General features: G+C 52.9%; 1 protein-coding gene across 1 annotated transcript in view; it reads right to left on the bottom strand.

Annotated features, from left to right (window-relative positions):
- Positions 1-5366, bottom strand: part of ambra1b (autophagy/beclin-1 regulator 1b) — a 31944-nt gene extending 26578 nt beyond the window's left edge. Inside the window, 1 exon segment of the mRNA XM_083974157.1 lies at positions 5171-5366. The gene's annotated coding sequence lies outside the window, so the exon portion shown is untranslated.
- Between the last annotated feature and the right edge of the window lie 12021 nt (positions 5367-17387).

The following is a 17387-nucleotide window of genomic DNA, read 5'->3' as shown; positions in this document are numbered from 1 at the left end:
AAAATCCTAGAGGAAACACTGCACATAATATCCTATTGTTTGCACTTGAAAAAAATAAAAGAATATTTTATTTTATTTATTTTATTTTAACTTTAACTAAATTTTAGTTTTAGTTTCAATTTGTGGAAGAAGTTAAAAGCTCATGCTTACATCATGCATGTAAAGACTAGAAAGATAATAAAACATTTCAAAATGCACGTGCAACTCGGTTAAATCAAAGTCTGTTGGTTCAGTCAGATATTTTGTCACATTAGTTTTCTTAAAATCTCGTGTCGCGTCTCGTTCTCGTGAACCCGATCTCGTGTCTCATCTGGTGAGCTGAGTGTATCGTCACACCCCAGTAGCAACAACATAGCCAGGAGAGAAGAGTTTAGTAAAAGCCTGTCCCATGTAGACGCCTCTCTCTCTGGTAGAAGACGGCTCAGTTCAGCTGATATTAGAAACAAAACCCCTCAGAGAAAAAACTAAAAACCAACAGTCATCAGAGGAATCTGGGTCTGGACCGTGAGAACCAGTTCCTCTCTTATAGATCATCATCGTGAAGATCTAACGGATCTAATCGATCCTGGAGAAGAATCCTTTAACTCCGTTGTTGTGGTCTGTGTTTCCATCACTGGAGACGATCACCACTTCTATGTCCGTCTCCTTGGTAACAGTAACCAGCGGTAGAGGGATTTCAAAATAAGAGCGTCTTAACGTTACACTACAGCCGTAACCAAGGTAACGCTCTTCTCACTATCTGGGCTCCAGGTTACCCCGGTGAGATGACACCGTCATCTCTCCTGAGCAGGTGATTGGCCGGTAGAAGACCGAGGCCACGCCCCCCCCACCGGTGACAACAGAGAAATCCTCGGTGCGTAACCTCTTGTTGATGACAGATAACACTACACAGATGTAACCATGGTAACATGGTAGATGATAAATAACCTTATCCACCGCTCCACGGGTTGAAAAGCGACGGGACTTGACGGATCTAAAACATCTTTAAGGATAATAATTCTGTCTTCATGGCGCCTCCGTGTTAACTCGTCTAAGGTGTCGACGTGTTTCATGTTGTTTTTTGTTGTCATTAGGGATGGGCATTTAGAATAACTTTCTAACCGAGTACCCTAACCTGGTGTTACCCGGGTAACCGAATACTGTAATAAAAAATAAAATGACGTCATGTCTGATGGACAGAGCGCAGCCGGTGCATAAATGCGCTCTGTCCGTCAGACAGTCACATTACTGACACACAGCGTCGTCAGACTAAACATCAGCTGGATAATAAGAGTAGAGATGGAGTTTAAGATGCACATACGGGGCAGATGAGCATCTTTATGCCGGGGAATAAATGCGCTGCATGCGCTCTGAGCGCTGAGCGCAGCGCATTTATGCCGCGGCTCCTCGGAGGAGAAAACTGTTTTTTCTTCTTTTTAAATCATTAGCGGTGCTTATTTATTAGTCCACTACATGTTGGTGCCTTCGGTCCTCTCTGCCTCGCATCGTCTCAGGAAATAACTGGGAAGGTTTCACAATGTTTGTAAACTGAAAGCAGCTGATTTTCTACCAGACTTGATGACACCTGTCGTCGCCGAGGGAACCACCACAGATTCTTGTAAAAGGTTTGAAAGTCCGAGGCTCGATCCAAAAACACTTTTACACAGCAGAAAATCACGTCGCTCGATCTGAAACTGTTTAACACGACAAAAAGCTGAACCACGGCATGATGATGTAGTTTGATCCACTAGACTGTTGCTCTAACGAGACGTTTTTTTAATCCTAGTTTAACCGGATAATAATTCATAACCGGATAGCAGATTGCCTACTCGGGTACCCGGGTACTGGGGTAACCGTGCACATCCCTAGTTGTCATGGTGACGACTTTGTTTCCAACAAGTTCACACGGTTCTTCAGGGTTTATCCGTACAACATGGCCGACACTAGTGATGTCACGATTATAGATTTTCTTGGTACGATTATTGTCAGAGAAATAATCATGATTATCACGATTATTCCGATTATTATATTCAATAATTTTACAACACTATCAATGTGTAACTCAAATATAGTCAAAATATAATTGCATTACCAATTATATAAACAAATTATTTGACCAATTATTAATCCTTCAGAGGAAACGTTTTAAGTATTCAAATGTTTGACGTTTTTTAAAATCTTTTATTTTATTACAAATGAGGCACTAACATTTCAATTCCTACCAGTTCAGTGTTACGTTAGGTAAATTGGCGTTAACATAATTTAACCCAGTTACTGTGTATTTTTCTTATCTTTTTGGGAAAGTGACGGTATTAAGGAACCTTTACGATTAAATAATTGTGGCATTTTATACCGCGATTAATTGTGAAAACAAGTAATGGTGACATCCCTAGCCGACACTCCTCTTGATGACGTCATCACTATCTTTAGGCGCCAATATGAAAAACCACAATAGTGTGTGATCTGTTAAAAAAACCAGAGGGGGGGTTGGATCAAGATGGGAGGGTAGAAGACTGTAGTTGATAAAGTCCATCAACAATCCAGTAACAGTGACAGCAGCTCTCCATGTGTCCAGATGTGGTCCAGCAGTAGTTTCTATCAGAGAGACGGTGTCTTTACAGGACAGACCGGTTCATTCTGAACAAACCTGACGCTCAGCAAAGATGGAAAACATCATATAATCAACTCCTTCTTACTGTTTACAGGGTAACAGGAGGAACCAGCCTGATCCAGCCTGATCCAGCTGGTTCCTCGGGTTGGTCCCAGTTCTCAACGGGCCGAACCAAACGACACCGTCTGGACCTGCTGGGGTCGGATCATCAAGACTTTTAATAACTCGGTCGGAACAAGGACTTCCTCTTTTTATTTTGCTGTGGTCCGTCTGAGACTGAATGCAGCGGGTCCAGGCTTCTACACCTGAGGACCGGATCGGACCGGACTGGACCGGGTCTCTGAGAACTGTAGCAGGATGATTCAGTGAGGTAATAAATAGGGCTGACCCAAAAAAATCGAAGCTTCGTTTGTTGCCACAGTAATCGATCATGAAGTCCGTGATCGATTGTTTTTTTTTTCTTCCTTTTTTCCTTTTTGACCCGCCCCATGTATAGAGGCTCAGTCCTTGCTGCAGTCGGCCCTGGTTCGAGTCCCGCGTCGGGCGCCATTTACTGCATGTCATCCCCCCTCCCTCTGCCTCCCCGTTTCCTGTCTGTCTCAACTGTACTATCCATAAAGGCCTAAATGCCCAAAAAATATACTTAAAAAAAAAAAAAAAAATGAGTAGGCTGCTTGGCATCCTGGGAACCTGCCCGGTTTTGGAGATATGCAGTGTTTGTTTGCCATTACTTTCATTATTTCCGCTATGACCCACCCCCCCGTAAGACGTTACGGTCGCGCACCCCCGCGGCCGTCGAAGCTTCGATTATCAAAATACGATAATCAAGTCCTAGTAATAAATGTCTCTGTGGTCACTAGAGGCTGACATTTTCTCGGGATATTTCCCGCAGGATTCGGGAGTCAATTTATTTTTAATCACGTGATCGGGACGTGACGGGGAAAAATGTAAACGGGAGTGAACGGGAGCGGGAGTCAAAGCGCGACATTCAAAGAAGCAGAAGCCAGGCAGTGCTACGGATGGTGCGCTCAAAACGGTCCAGAAGTTCAGTGTGTGAACTGATGCAGCTGCACTTCACACCCTCAGTGATCACTGTCGTGGCTACGCAGCGGAGTAGAACCTAACCTGTGTAAATCAACATACCGGTAGGGAAACAGGAGTCAGCTGATGCGGCGGCGGCGTAATCTCCGCCTCGCATTAAACAGCTGATGCAGACAAGCAAAAAATAAAGAAAGAAAAAGAGAGAAAGGACGAGGAGGGCGTTCATTATCGCTAATTGAAATAACAAAACAAGACGGTAGATGTGGCATCAACACATCTACCGTCTGGTTTTGTCTGACATTCAGTCTGTCAACATGGGACGGGTTCGGGAGTGATTTATTCGGGATTTCAACGGGACAGGATTATTTTTTGACTTTGTCACAGGACCAGGACGGGACGGGATTGAAAAAACACTCCCGTGTCAGAGCCTCTAGTGGTCACTGAGTGGGGGGGTTGACCTCTTCTTCCTCTCTCCTCCTCTCTCCTCCTCTTCCTCCTCCTCCTCAGCAGGTTGTGTTCACCTGAAGGGGGCGTGGCCTCACCTGGCCTCAGGTGCTGCTGTCACCGGTCCTGACCAAGAAGTTACCATGGTAACTGACTCCAGCTCCGTGGTAGTAGGCTACCATAACGACCAGAGTTAACCCTGAAGTGACCGCGTTACCACGGTGATGCTGCTCCACTCTGTGTGTGTGTCTTTATGTCTCAGTTTGTGTGTCTTTCTGTGTGTGTGTGTCTTTCTGCTTCTATGTGTGTGTCTTTCTGTGTGTGTCCTTCTGTCTGTGTTTGTGTGTCTTTCTATCTGTGTGTGTTTGTGTCTTTATGTCTCAGTTTGTGTGTCTTTCTGTGTGTGTGTGTCTTTCTGCTTCTATGTGTGTGTCTTTCTGTGTGTGTCCTTCTGTCTGTGTTTGTGTGTCTTTCTATCTGTGTGTGTTTGTGTCTTTCTATCTCAGTTTGTGTGTCTTTCTGTCTGTGTGTGTCTTTCTGTCTCTATATGTCTGTATTTCTGTCTCAGTTTGTGTCTTTTTCTGTCTCAGTTTGTGTCTTTTTCTGCCTCTATGTGTCTTTCTGTCTCTCTGTGTTTGTGTCTTTCTATCTCAGTGTCTCTGTCTCTGTTTGTGTGTCTTTCTGCCTGTGTGTCCGTTTGTGTCTCTATTTGTATCTGTCTCTTCGTGTCTGTCCCACATAAACACCTGAAGCTCCGTTTCTACTGATCTGTCCCTCCATGTCTATGTATCTCTGTCTTTCTGTCCCTCTTACGTTCCCCGCAGCAGCAGCTAGCCGTTAGCCGCAGCTAGCAGCTACATTAGCTTGTAGCTTGTTCCGGTTTTCAACCAGAAGCAGAAAAAAAACAACAAACCTCCGATTTGTTCAGGATTTTTCTCTCGAACCGACGAGATCAACATCAACCACCAGAACCAGGTCCACTAGGCCCGGTAGGACAGAACCCAGTGTGTGTGTGTGTGTGTGTGTGTGTGTGTGTGTGTGTGTGTGTGTGTGTGTGTGTGTGTGTGTGTGTGTGTGTGTGTGTGTGTGGCCTACCGTCGCTCTCCGGCGCTGCTGCCATCACAGGAGCTAACAGGCTACTAACAGCTAACAGGCTAACGGCGGCAGAAAAACGCCGTTTCTGCCTTGAACATCGGTGTGTTGTGTCGGTGTGGGGACTCGAACCGGGTCCGCCGGGCTCAGCAGACCGCATCCATGTGATCTGGACCGGGGATCGGGCTTCTGGGTCCAGTGTTTGATTAGCTGCTGCTGCACCGACACCCAACCGCTGCTGCAGCGGAACCAGCTAGCTCCCAGTTAGCCGTTAGCCACATACACAGGCTGAGCAGCAGAGCGCCGAGCGATGAACCAGCTAGCTCCCAGTTAGCCGTTAGCCACATACACAGGCTGAGCAGTAGAGCGCAGAGCGATGCAGAGGAACCAGCTAGCTCCTAGTTAGCCGTTAGCCACATACACAGGCTGAGCAGCAGAGCGCCGAGCGATGCAGGGGAACCAGCTAGCTCCTAGTTAGCCGTTAGCCACATACACAGGCTGAGCAGCAGAGCGCAGAGCGATGAACCAGCTAGCTCCCAGTTAGCCGTTAGCCACATACACAGGCTGAGCAGCAGAGCACCGAGCGATGCAGCGGAACCAGCTAGCTCCTAGTTAGCCGTTAGCCACATACACAGGCTGAGCAGCAGAGCGCAGAGCGATGAACCAGCTAGCTCCCAGTTAGCCGTTAGCCACATACACAGGCTGAGCAGCGGAGCGCCGAGCGATGCAGAGGAACCAGCTAGCTCCCAGTTAGCCGTTAGCCACATACACAGGCTGAGCAGCAGAGCACCGAGCGATGAACCAGCTAGCTCCCAGTTAGCCGTTAGCCACATACACAGGCTGAGCAGCAGAGCGCCGAGCGATGACGCCGAACCAGCTTGCTCCTAGTTAGCCGTTAGCCACATACACAGGCTGAGCAGCAGAGCGCAGAGCGATGAACCAGCTAGCTCCTAGTTAGCCGTTAGCCACATACACAGGCTGAGCAGCAGAGCACCGAGCGATCGATGCTGAATCAGCTAGCTCCTAGTTCGCCGTTAGCCACATACACAGGCTGAGTAGCAGAGCGCCGAGCGATGAACCAGCTAGATCCTAGTTAGCCGTTAGCCACATAGACAGGCTGAGCAGCAGAGCACCGAGCAATCGATGCTGAACCAGCTAGCTCCTAGTTAGCCGTTAGCCACATACACAGGCTGAGCAGCAGAGCGCCGAGCGATGCAGCCGAACCAGCTAGCTCCTAGTTAGCCGTTAGCCACATACACAGGCTGAGCAGCAGAGCGCCGAGCGATGCAGAGGAACCAGCTAGCTCCTAGTTAGTTAGCCGTTAGCCACATACACAGGCTGAGCAGCAGAGCGCAGAGCGATGCAGCGGAACCAGCTAGCTCCCTGTTAGCCGTTAGCCACATACACAGGCTGAGCAGCAGAGCGCCGAGCGATGAACCAACTAGCTCCTAGTTAGCCGTTAGCCACATACACAGGCTGAGCAGCAGAGCGCAGAGTGATGAACCAGCTAGCTCCCAGTTAGCCGTTAGCCACATACACAGGCTGAGCAGCAGAGCACCGAGCGATGCAGCGGAACCAGCTAGCTCCTAGTTAGCCGTTAGCCACATACACAGGCTGAGCAGCAGAGCGCCGAGCGATGCAGAGGAACCAGCTAGCTCCTAGTTAGTTAACCGTTAGCCACATACACAGGCTGAGCAGCAGAGCGCCGAGCGATGCAGAGGAACCAGCTAGCTCCTAGTTAGTTAACCGTTAGCCACATACTCAGGGTGAGCAGCAGAGCGCAGAGCGATGCAGCGGAACCAGCTAGCTCCCTGTTAGCCGTTAGCCACATACACAGGCTGAGCAGCAGAGCGCATAGCGATGCAGCGGAACCAGCTAGCTCCTAGTTAGCCGTTAGCCACATACACAGGCTGAGCAGCAGAGCGATGCAGCGGAACCAGCTAGCTCTTAGTTTAGCCGTTAGCCACATACACAGGCTGAGCAGCAGAGCGCCGAGCGATCGATGTTGCAGCCGAACCAGCTAGCTCCCTGTTAGCCGTTAGCCACATACACAGGCTGAGCAGCAGAGCGCATAGCGATGCAGCGGAACCAGCTAGCTCCTAGTTAGCCGTTAGCCACATACACAGGCTGAGCAGCAGAGCGCAGAGCGATGCAGCGGAACCAGCTAATTCCTAGTTTAGCCGTTAGCCACATACACAGGCTGAGCAGCAGAGCGCCGAGCGATCGATGCTGCAGCCGAACCAGCTAGCTCCCAGTTAGCCGTTAGCCACACACACAGGCTGAGCAGCAGAGCGCCGAGCGATACAGCGGAACCAGCTAGCTCCTAGTTAGTTAGCCGTTAGCCACATACACAGGCTGAGCAGCAGAGCGCCGAGCGATGCAGCGGAACCAGCTAGCTCCCAGTTAGCCGTTAGCCACATACACAGGCTGAGCAGCAGAGTGCCGAGCGATCGATGCTGCAGCCGAACCAGCTAGCTCCCTGTTAGCCGTTAGCCACATACACAGGCTGAGCATCAGAGCGCATAGCAATGCAGCAGAACCAACTAGCTCCCAGTTAGCCGTTAGCCATATACACAGGCTGAGCAGCAGAGCGATTCAGCGGAACCAGCTAGCTCCCAGTTAGCCGTTAGCCACATACACAGGCTGAGCAGCAGAGCGCCGAGCGATCGATGCTGAACCAGCTAGCTCCCAGTTAGCCGTTAGCCACATACACAGGCTGAGCAGCAGAGCGATGCAGCCGAACCAGCTAGCTCCTAGTTACCCGTTAGCCACATACACAGGCAGAGCGCAGAGCGATGCAGCAGAACCAGCTAGCACCTAGTTAGCCGTTAGCCACATACACAGCCACATACACAGGCTGAGCAGCAGAGCGCCGAGCGATCAATGCTGAACCAGCTAGCTCCCAGTTAGCCGTTAGCCACATACACAGGCTGAGCAGCAGAGCGCAGAGCGATGCAGCCGAACCAGCTAGCTCCTAGTTACCCGTTAGCCACATACACAGGCAGAGCGCAGAGCGATGCAGCCGAACCAGCTAGCTCCTAGTTACCCGTTAGCCACATACACAGGCAGAGCGCAGAGCGATGCAGCGGAACCAGCTAGCACCTAGTTAGCCGTTAGCCACATACACAGGCTGAGCAGCAGAGCGATGCAGCCGAACCAGCTAGCTCCCAGTTAGCCGTTAGCCACATACACAGGCTGAGCAGCAGAGCGCAGAGCGATGCAGCGGAACCAGCTAGCTCCCAGTTAGCCGTTAGCCACATACACAGGCTGAGCAGCAGAGCGCCGAGCGATGCAGCGGAACCAGCTAGCTCCTAGTTAGCCGTTAGCCACATACACAGGCTGAGCAGCAGAGCGCCGAGCGATCGATGCTGAACCAGCTAGCTCCTAGTTAGCCGTTAGCCACATACACAGGCTGAGCAGCAGAGCGCCGAGCGATGCAGCGGAACCAGCTAGCTCCTAGTTAGCCGTTAGCCACAGACACAGGCTGAGCAGCAGAGCGCCGAGCGGTGCAGCGGAACCAGCTAGCTCCTAGTTAGCCGTTAGCCACATACACAGGCTGAGCAGCAGAGCGCCGAGCGATGCAGCGGAACCAGCTAGCTCCTAGTTAGCCGTTAGCCACAGACACAGGCTGAGCAGCAGAGCGCCGAGCGGTGCAGCGGAACCAGCTAGCTCCCAGTTAGCCGTTAGCCACATACACAGGCTGAGCAGCAGAGCGCCGAGCGATGCAGCGGAACCAGCTAGCTCCCAGTTAGCCGTTAGCCACAGACACAGGCTGAGCAGCAGAGCGCCGAGCGGTGCAGCGGAACCAGCTAGCTCCTAGTTAGCCGTTAGCCACAGACACAGGCTGAGCAGCAGAGCGCCGAGCGATGCAGCTAGCTCCTAGTTAGCCGTTAGCCACATACACAGGCTGAGCAGCAGAGCGCCGAGCGATCGATGCTGAACAAGCTAGCTCCTAGTTAGCCGTTAGCCACATACACAGGCTGAGCATCAGAGCGCATAGCAATGCAGCAGAACCAACTAGCTCCCAGTTAGCCGTTAGCCATATACACAGGCTGAGCAGCAGAGCGATTCAGCGGAACCAGCTAGCTCCCAGTTAGCCGTTAGCCACATACACAGGCTGAGCAGCAGAGCGCCGAGCGATCGATGCTGAACCAGCTAGCTCCCAGTTAGCCGTTAGCCACATACACAGGCTGAGCAGCAGAGCGATGCAGCCGAACCAGCTTGCTCCTAGTTACCCGTTAGCCACATACACAGGCAGAGCGCAGAGCGATGCAGCAGAACCAGCTAGCACCTAGTTAGCCGTTAGCCACATACACAGCCACATACACAGGCTGAGCAGCAGAGCGCCGAGCGATCAATGCTGAACCAGCTAGCTCCCAGTTAGCCGTTAGCCACATACACAGGCTGAGCAGCAGAGCGCAGAGCGATGCAGCCGAACCAGCTAGCTCCTAGTTACCCGTTAGCCACATACACAGGCAGAGCGCAGAGCGATGCAGCCGAACCAGCTAGCTCCTAGTTACCCGTTAGCCACATACACAGGCAGAGCGCAGAGCGATGCAGCGGAACCAGCTAGCACCTAGTTAGCCGTTAGCCACATACACAGGCTGAGCAGCAGAGCGATGCAGCCGAACCAGCTAGCTCCCAGTTAGCCGTTAGCCACATACACAGGCTGAGCAGCAGAGCGCAGAGCGATGCAGCGGAACCAGCTAGCTCCCAGTTAGCCGTTAGCCACATACACAGGCTGAGCAGCAGAGCGCCGAGCGATGCAGCGGAACCAGCTAGCTCCTAGTTAGCCGTTAGCCACATACACAGGCTGAGCAGCAGAGCGCCGAGCGATCGATGCTGAACCAGCTAGCTCCTAGTTAGCCGTTAGCCACATACACAGGCTGAGCAGCAGAGCGCCGAGCGATGCAGCGGAACCAGCTAGCTCCTAGTTAGCCGTTAGCCACAGACACAGGCTGAGCAGCAGAGCGCCGAGCGGTGCAGCGGAACCAGCTAGCTCCTAGTTAGCCGTTAGCCACATACACAGGCTGAGCAGCAGAGCGCCGAGCGATGCAGCGGAACCAGCTAGCTCCTAGTTAGCCGTTAGCCACAGACACAGGCTGAGCAGCAGAGCGCCGAGCGGTGCAGCGGAACCAGCTAGCTCCCAGTTAGCCGTTAGCCACATACACAGGCTGAGCAGCAGAGCGCCGAGCGATGCAGCGGAACCAGCTAGCTCCCAGTTAGCCGTTAGCCACAGACACAGGCTGAGCAGCAGAGCGCCGAGCGGTGCAGCGGAACCAGCTAGCTCCTAGTTAGCCGTTAGCCACATACACAGGCTGAGCAGCAGAGCGCAGAGCGATGCAGCTAGCTCCTAGTTAGCCGTTAGCCACATACACAGGCTGAGCAGCAGAGCGCCGAGCGATCGATGCTGAACAAGCTAGCTCCTAGTTAGCCGTTAGCCACATACACAGGCTGAGCATCAGAGCGCATAGCAATGCAGCAGAACCAACTAGCTCCCAGTTAGCCGTTAGCCATATACACAGGCTGAGCAGCAGAGCGATTCAGCGGAACCAGCTAGCTCCCAGTTAGCCGTTAGCCACATACACAGGCTGAGCAGCAGAGCGCCGAGCGATCGATGCTGAACCAGCTAGCTCCCAGTTAGCCGTTAGCCACATACACAGGCTGAGCAGCAGAGCGATGCAGCCGAACCAGCTAGCTCCTAGTTACCCGTTAGCCACATACACAGGCAGAGCGCAGAGCGATGCAGCAGAACCAGCTAGCACCTAGTTAGCCGTTAGCCACATACACAGCCACATACACAGGCTGAGCAGCAGAGCGCCGAGCGATCAATGCTGAACCAGCTAGCTCCCAGTTAGCCGTTAGCCACATACACAGGCTGAGCAGCAGAGCGCAGAGCGATGCAGCCGAACCAGCTAGCTCCTAGTTACCCGTTAGCCACATACACAGGCAGAGCGCAGAGCGATGCAGCCGAACCAGCTAGCTCCTAGTTACCCGTTAGCCACATACACAGGCAGAGCGCAGAGCGATGCAGCGGAACCAGCTAGCACCTAGTTAGCCGTTAGCCACATACACAGGCTGAGCAGCAGAGCGATGCAGCCGAACCAGCTAGCTCCTAGTTAGCCGTTAGCCACATACACAGGCTGAGCAGCAGAGCGCAGAGCGATGCAGCGGAACCAGCTAGCTCCCAGTTAGCCGTTAGCCACATACACAGGCTGAGCAGCAGAGCGCCGAGCGATGCAGCGGAACCAGCTAGCTCCTAGTTAGCCGTTAGCCACATACACAGGCTGAGCAGCAGAGCGCCGAGCGATCGATGCTGAACCAGCTAGCTCCTAGTTAGCCGTTAGCCACATACACAGGCTGAGCAGCAGAGCGCCGAGCGATGCAGCGGAACCAGCTAGCTCCTAGTTAGCCGTTAGCCACAGACACAGGCTGAGCAGCAGAGCGCCGAGCGGTGCAGCGGAACCAGCTAGCTCCCAGTTAGCCGTTAGCCACATACACAGGCTGAGCAGCAGAGCGCCGAGCGATGCAGCGGAACCAGCTAGCTCCTAGTTAGCCGTTAGCCACAGACACAGGCTGAGCAGCAGAGCGCCGAGCGGTGCAGCGGAACCAGCTAGCTCCCAGTTAGCCGTTAGCCACATACACAGGCTGAGCAGCAGAGCGCCGAGCGATGCAGCGGAACCAGCTAGCTCCCAGTTAGCCGTTAGCCACAGACACAGGCTGAGCAGCAGAGCGCCGAGCGGTGCAGCGGAACCAGCTAGCTCCTAGTTAGCCGTTAGCCACATACACAGGCTGAGCAGCAGAGCGCAGAGCGATGCAGCTAGCTCCTAGTTAGCCGTTAGCCACATACACAGGCTGAGCAGCAGAGCGCCGAGCGATCGATGCTGAACAAGCTAGCTCCTAGTTAGCCGTTAGCCACATACACAGGCTGAGCAGCAGAGCGCCGAGCGGTGCAGCGGAACCAGCTAGCTCCCAGTTAGCCGTTAGCCACATACACAGGCTGAGCAGCAGAGCGCCGAGCGATGCAGCGGAACCAGCTAGCTCCCAGTTAGCCGTTAGCCACAGACACAGGCTGAGCAGCAGAGCGCCGAGCGGTGCAGCGGAACCAGCTAGCTCCTAGTTAGCCGTTAGCCACATACACAGGCTGAGCAGCAGAGCGCAGAGCGATGCAGCTAGCTCCTAGTTAGCCGTTAGCCACATACACAGGCTGAGCAGCAGAGCGCCGAGCGATCGATGCTGAACAAGCTAGCTCCTAGTTAGCCGTTAGCCACATACACAGGCTGAGCATCAGAGCGCATAGCAATGCAGCAGAACCAACTAGCTCCCAGTTAGCCGTTAGCCATATACACAGGCTGAGCAGCAGAGCGATTCAGCGGAACCAGCTAGCTCCCAGTTAGCCGTTAGCCACATACACAGGCTGAGCAGCAGAGCGCCGAGCGATCGATGCTGAACCAGCTAGCTCCCAGTTAGCCGTTAGCCACATACACAGGCTGAGCAGCAGAGCGATGCAGCCGAACCAGCTAGCTCCTAGTTACCCGTTAGCCACATACACAGGCAGAGCGCAGAGCGATGCAGCAGAACCAGCTAGCACCTAGTTAGCCGTTAGCCACATACACAGCCACATACACAGGCTGAGCAGCAGAGCGCCGAGCGATCAATGCTGAACCAGCTAGCTCCCAGTTAGCCGTTAGCCACATACACAGGCTGAGCAGCAGAGCGCAGAGCGATGCAGCCGAACCAGCTAGCTCCTAGTTACCCGTTAGCCACATACACAGGCAGAGCGCAGAGCGATGCAGCCGAACCAGCTAGCTCCTAGTTACCCGTTAGCCACATACACAGGCAGAGCGCAGAGCGATGCAGCGGAACCAGCTAGCACCTAGTTAGCCGTTAGCCACATACACAGGCTGAGCAGCAGAGCGATGCAGCCGAACCAGCTAGCTCCTAGTTAGCCGTTAGCCACATACACAGGCTGAGCAGCAGAGCGCAGAGCGATGCAGCGGAACCAGCTAGCTCCCAGTTAGCCGTTAGCCACATACACAGGCTGAGCAGCAGAGCGCCGAGCGATGCAGCGGAACCAGCTAGCTCCTAGTTAGCCGTTAGCCACATACACAGGCTGAGCAGCAGAGCGCCGAGCGATCGATGCTGAACCAGCTAGCTCCTAGTTAGCCGTTAGCCACATACACAGGCTGAGCAGCAGAGCGCCGAGCGATGCAGCGGAACCAGCTAGCTCCTAGTTAGCCGTTAGCCACAGACACAGGCTGAGCAGCAGAGCGCCGAGCGGTGCAGCGGAACCAGCTAGCTCCCAGTTAGCCGTTAGCCACATACACAGGCTGAGCAGCAGAGCGCCGAGCGATGCAGCGGAACCAGCTAGCTCCTAGTTAGCCGTTAGCCACAGACACAGGCTGAGCAGCAGAGCGCCGAGCGGTGCAGCGGAACCAGCTAGCTCCCAGTTAGCCGTTAGCCACATACACAGGCTGAGCAGCAGAGCGCCGAGCGATGCAGCGGAACCAGCTAGCTCCCAGTTAGCCGTTAGCCACAGACACAGGCTGAGCAGCAGAGCGCCGAGCGGTGCAGCGGAACCAGCTAGCTCCTAGTTAGCCGTTAGCCACATACACAGGCTGAGCAGCAGAGCGCAGAGCGATGCAGCTAGCTCCTAGTTAGCCGTTAGCCACATACACAGGCTGAGCAGCAGAGCGCCGAGCGATCGATGCTGAACAAGCTAGCTCCTAGTTAGCCGTTAGCCACATACACAGGCTGAGCAGCAGAGCGCCGAGCGATGCAGCGGAACCAGCTAGCTCCTAGTTAGCCGTTAGCCACATACACAGGCTGAGCAGCAGAGCGCCGAGCGGTGCAGCGGAACCAGCTAGCTCCTAGTTAGCCGTTAGCCACATACACAGGCTGAGCAGCAGAGCGCAGAGCGATGCAGCTAGCTCCTAGTTAGCCGTTAGCCACATACACAGGCTGAGCAGCAGAGCACCGAGCAATCGATGCTGAACCAGCTAGCTCCTAGTTAGCAGTTAGCCACATACACAGGCTGAGCAGCAGAGCGCCGAGCGATGCAGAGGAACCAGCTAGCTCCTAGTTAGTTAGCCGTTAGCCACATACACAGGCTGAGCAGCAGAGCGCAGAGCGATGCAGCGGAACCAGCTAGCTCCCTGTTAGCCGTTAGCCACATACACAGGCTGAGCAGCAGAGCGCATAGCGATGCAGCGGAACCAGCTAGCTCCTAGTTAGCCGTTAGCCACATACACAGGCTGAGCAGCAGAGCGCAGAGCGATGCAGCGGAACCAGCTAGCTCCTAGTTTAGCCGTTAGCCACATACACAGGCTGAGCAGCAGAGCGCCGAGCGATGCAGCGGAACCAGCTAGCTCCCAGTTAGCCGTTAGCCACATACACAGGCTGAGCAGCAGAGCGCCGAGCGATCGATGCTGCAGCCTAACCAGCTAGCTCCCTGTTAGCCGTTTGCCACATACACAGGCTGAGCAGCAGAGCGCATAGCGATGCAGCGGAACCAACTAGCTCCCAGTTAGCCGTTAGCCATATACACAGGCTGAGCAGCAGAGCGCAGAGCGATGCAGCGGAACCAGCTAGCTCCCAGTTAGCCGTTAGCCACATACACAGGCTGAGCAGCAGAGCGCCGAGCGATGAACCAGCCAGCTCCCTGTTAGCCGTTAACCACATACACAGGCTGAGCAGCAGAGCGCCGAGCGATGCAGCCGAACCAGCTTGCTCCTAGTTATCCGTTAGCCACATACACAGGCTGAGCAGCAGAGCGCAGAGCGATGAACCAGCTAGCTCCTAGTTAGCCGTTAGCCACATACACAGGCTGAGCAGCAGAGCGCCGAGCGATGAACCAGCTAGCTCCTAGTTAGCCGTTAGCCACATACACAGGCTGAGCAGCAGAGCACCGAGCAATCGATGCTGAACCAGCTAGCTCCTAGTTAGCCGTTAGCCACATACACAGGCTGAGCAGCAGAGCGCCGAGCGATGCAGAGGAACCAGCTAGCTCCTAGTTAGTTAGCCGTTAGCCACATACACAGGCTGAGCAGCAGAGCGATGCAGCGGAACCAGCTAGCTCCCTGTTAGCCGTTAGCCACATACACAGGCTGAGCAGCAGAGCGCATAGCGATGCAGCAGAACCAGCTAGCTCCTAGTTAGCCGTTAGCCACATACACAGGCTGAGCAGCAGAGCGCCGAGCGATCGATGCTGCAGCCGAACCAGCTAGCTCCCTGTTAGCCGTTTGCCACATACACAGGCTAAGCAGCAGAGCGCATAGCGATGCAGCGGAACCAACTAGCTCCCAGTTAGCCGTTAGCCATATACACAGGCTGAGCAGCAGAGCGCAGAGCGATGCAGCGGAACCAGCTAGCTCCCAGTTAGCCGTTAGCCACATACACAGGCTGAGCAGCAGAGCGTCGAGTGATGAACCAGCTAGCTCCCTGTTAGCCGTTAGCCACATACACAGGCTGAGCAGCAGAGCGCCGAGCGATCGATGCTGAACCAGCTAGCTCCTAGTTAGCCGTTAGCCACATACACAGGCTGAGCAGCAGAGCACCGAGCGATCGATGCTGAACCAGCTAGCTCCCAGTTAGCCGTTAGCCACATACACAGGCTGAGCAGCAGAGCGCCGAGCGATGAACCAGCTAGCTCCTAGTTAGCCGTTAGCCACATACACAGGCTGAGCAGCAGAGCGCAGAGCGATGCAGCCGAACCAGCTAGCTCCCAGTTAGCCGTTAGCCACATACACAGGCTGAGCAGCAGAGCGTAGAGCGATGCAGCTAGCTCCTAGTTAGCCGTTAGCCACATACACAGGCTGAGCAGCAGAGCGCCGAGCGATCAATGCTGAACAAGCTAGCTCCTATTTAGCTGTTAGCCACATACACAGGCTGAGCAGCAGAGCGCCGAGCGATCGATGCTGAACCAGCTAGCTCCCAGTTAGCCGTTAGCCACATACACAGGCTGAGCAGCAGAGCGCCGAGCGGTGCAGCGGAACCAGCTAGCTCCTAGTTAGCCGTTAGCCACATACACAGGCTGAGCAGTAGAGCGCCGAGCGCTGCAGCGGAACCAGCTAGCTCCTAGTTAGCCGTTAGCCACATACACAGGCTGAGCAGCCGAGCGCCGAGCGCTGCTCATCGATCGATGCTCAGTGATCGATGCTGACACCAGCTCGGGTTTCTACTGGGATCACATCAGCCAACATACCAATTAATTTGAAAGCCAAAGATATACTTCTATACTGTAACAATAAAGATAAAAAAAATTCAACACTTTGTTAATTTGATTATTCTAATTGCAAAATTCCACATACGGTACATAAAACCAAATTTTCCAAAGGTCGACCTTTCTCCCCTGTTTTTGAAATTGATTTCAAGAACTACTTTGAATGTATTAAAAGAACTGATAATAAGAAATGTATCACTGTTAACATAATTCAAGAAATGTTTGGAGAAATGTAATATGTCTTGCCTTTTTCTTCTGTATTTTTTTTTTTTCATTTATTTTATTATTATGTTATTGTGTACTGACTTACGCACTTCATGCACTTTATGTCTCTATATATTTATTTATTTTCTTGGTTGAAGATGCCAGACTTCGTTTTGTATTCAATGGTCGTTCTGACTATACTTGGAACTTTTTAATAAAGTTGTGAAAAAACAAACACACTGGGATCACGTCAGTGTTGTAACATAACAGTTTTTCTAAAGCTGAGACACTACAGGTGAATAGGGTAAAAAAAAACTAAAAAAACTAACAGTTACCATGAAACTTCCCAAGTTTATCACTTAGGCTACAGGGAAATGTTAACAACTCTCCAATGTTTTTGTATTGTTTGTTCTCACAACAGTGGAGTTGACATAATTATCCGACAAGACATGCTATAGAAGGGAGGTTTACTTTGCCTAAAGCGAATGTGATGATGAAGAAATCTGTTTTGTTCAGAGCCATCCTAGAGTGGAATTCGTTGCCACTTTATATTGTGTTACAGGGATAGTTCACCCAAGATTCAAATTTCACTCATGATCTCCTCCCCCTCATGTGGACTAAGGGCTGGGAGAAGTTTCAGAGTCCTCCGTGGCTTCTCTGAGTTACAGGGGGTCTCGGCGTAGCAGTGCATGTCCATATAACGGTTGCAAATGGATACCAACTGTCTTCGTAACAAAAAGACACACCAAAAAACATCCAGATACCTCCATACTGCTCGTCTGTAATGTCCCTCTG

This window comes from Trachurus trachurus (assembly GCF_905171665.1).
Source record: "Trachurus trachurus genome assembly, chromosome: 6".
NCBI classification, from domain to species: domain Eukaryota; kingdom Metazoa; phylum Chordata; class Actinopteri; order Carangiformes; family Carangidae; genus Trachurus; species Trachurus trachurus.
Note: the sequence above shows the minus strand (reverse complement) of the source record. Positions and strands in the feature narration are given on the sequence as shown.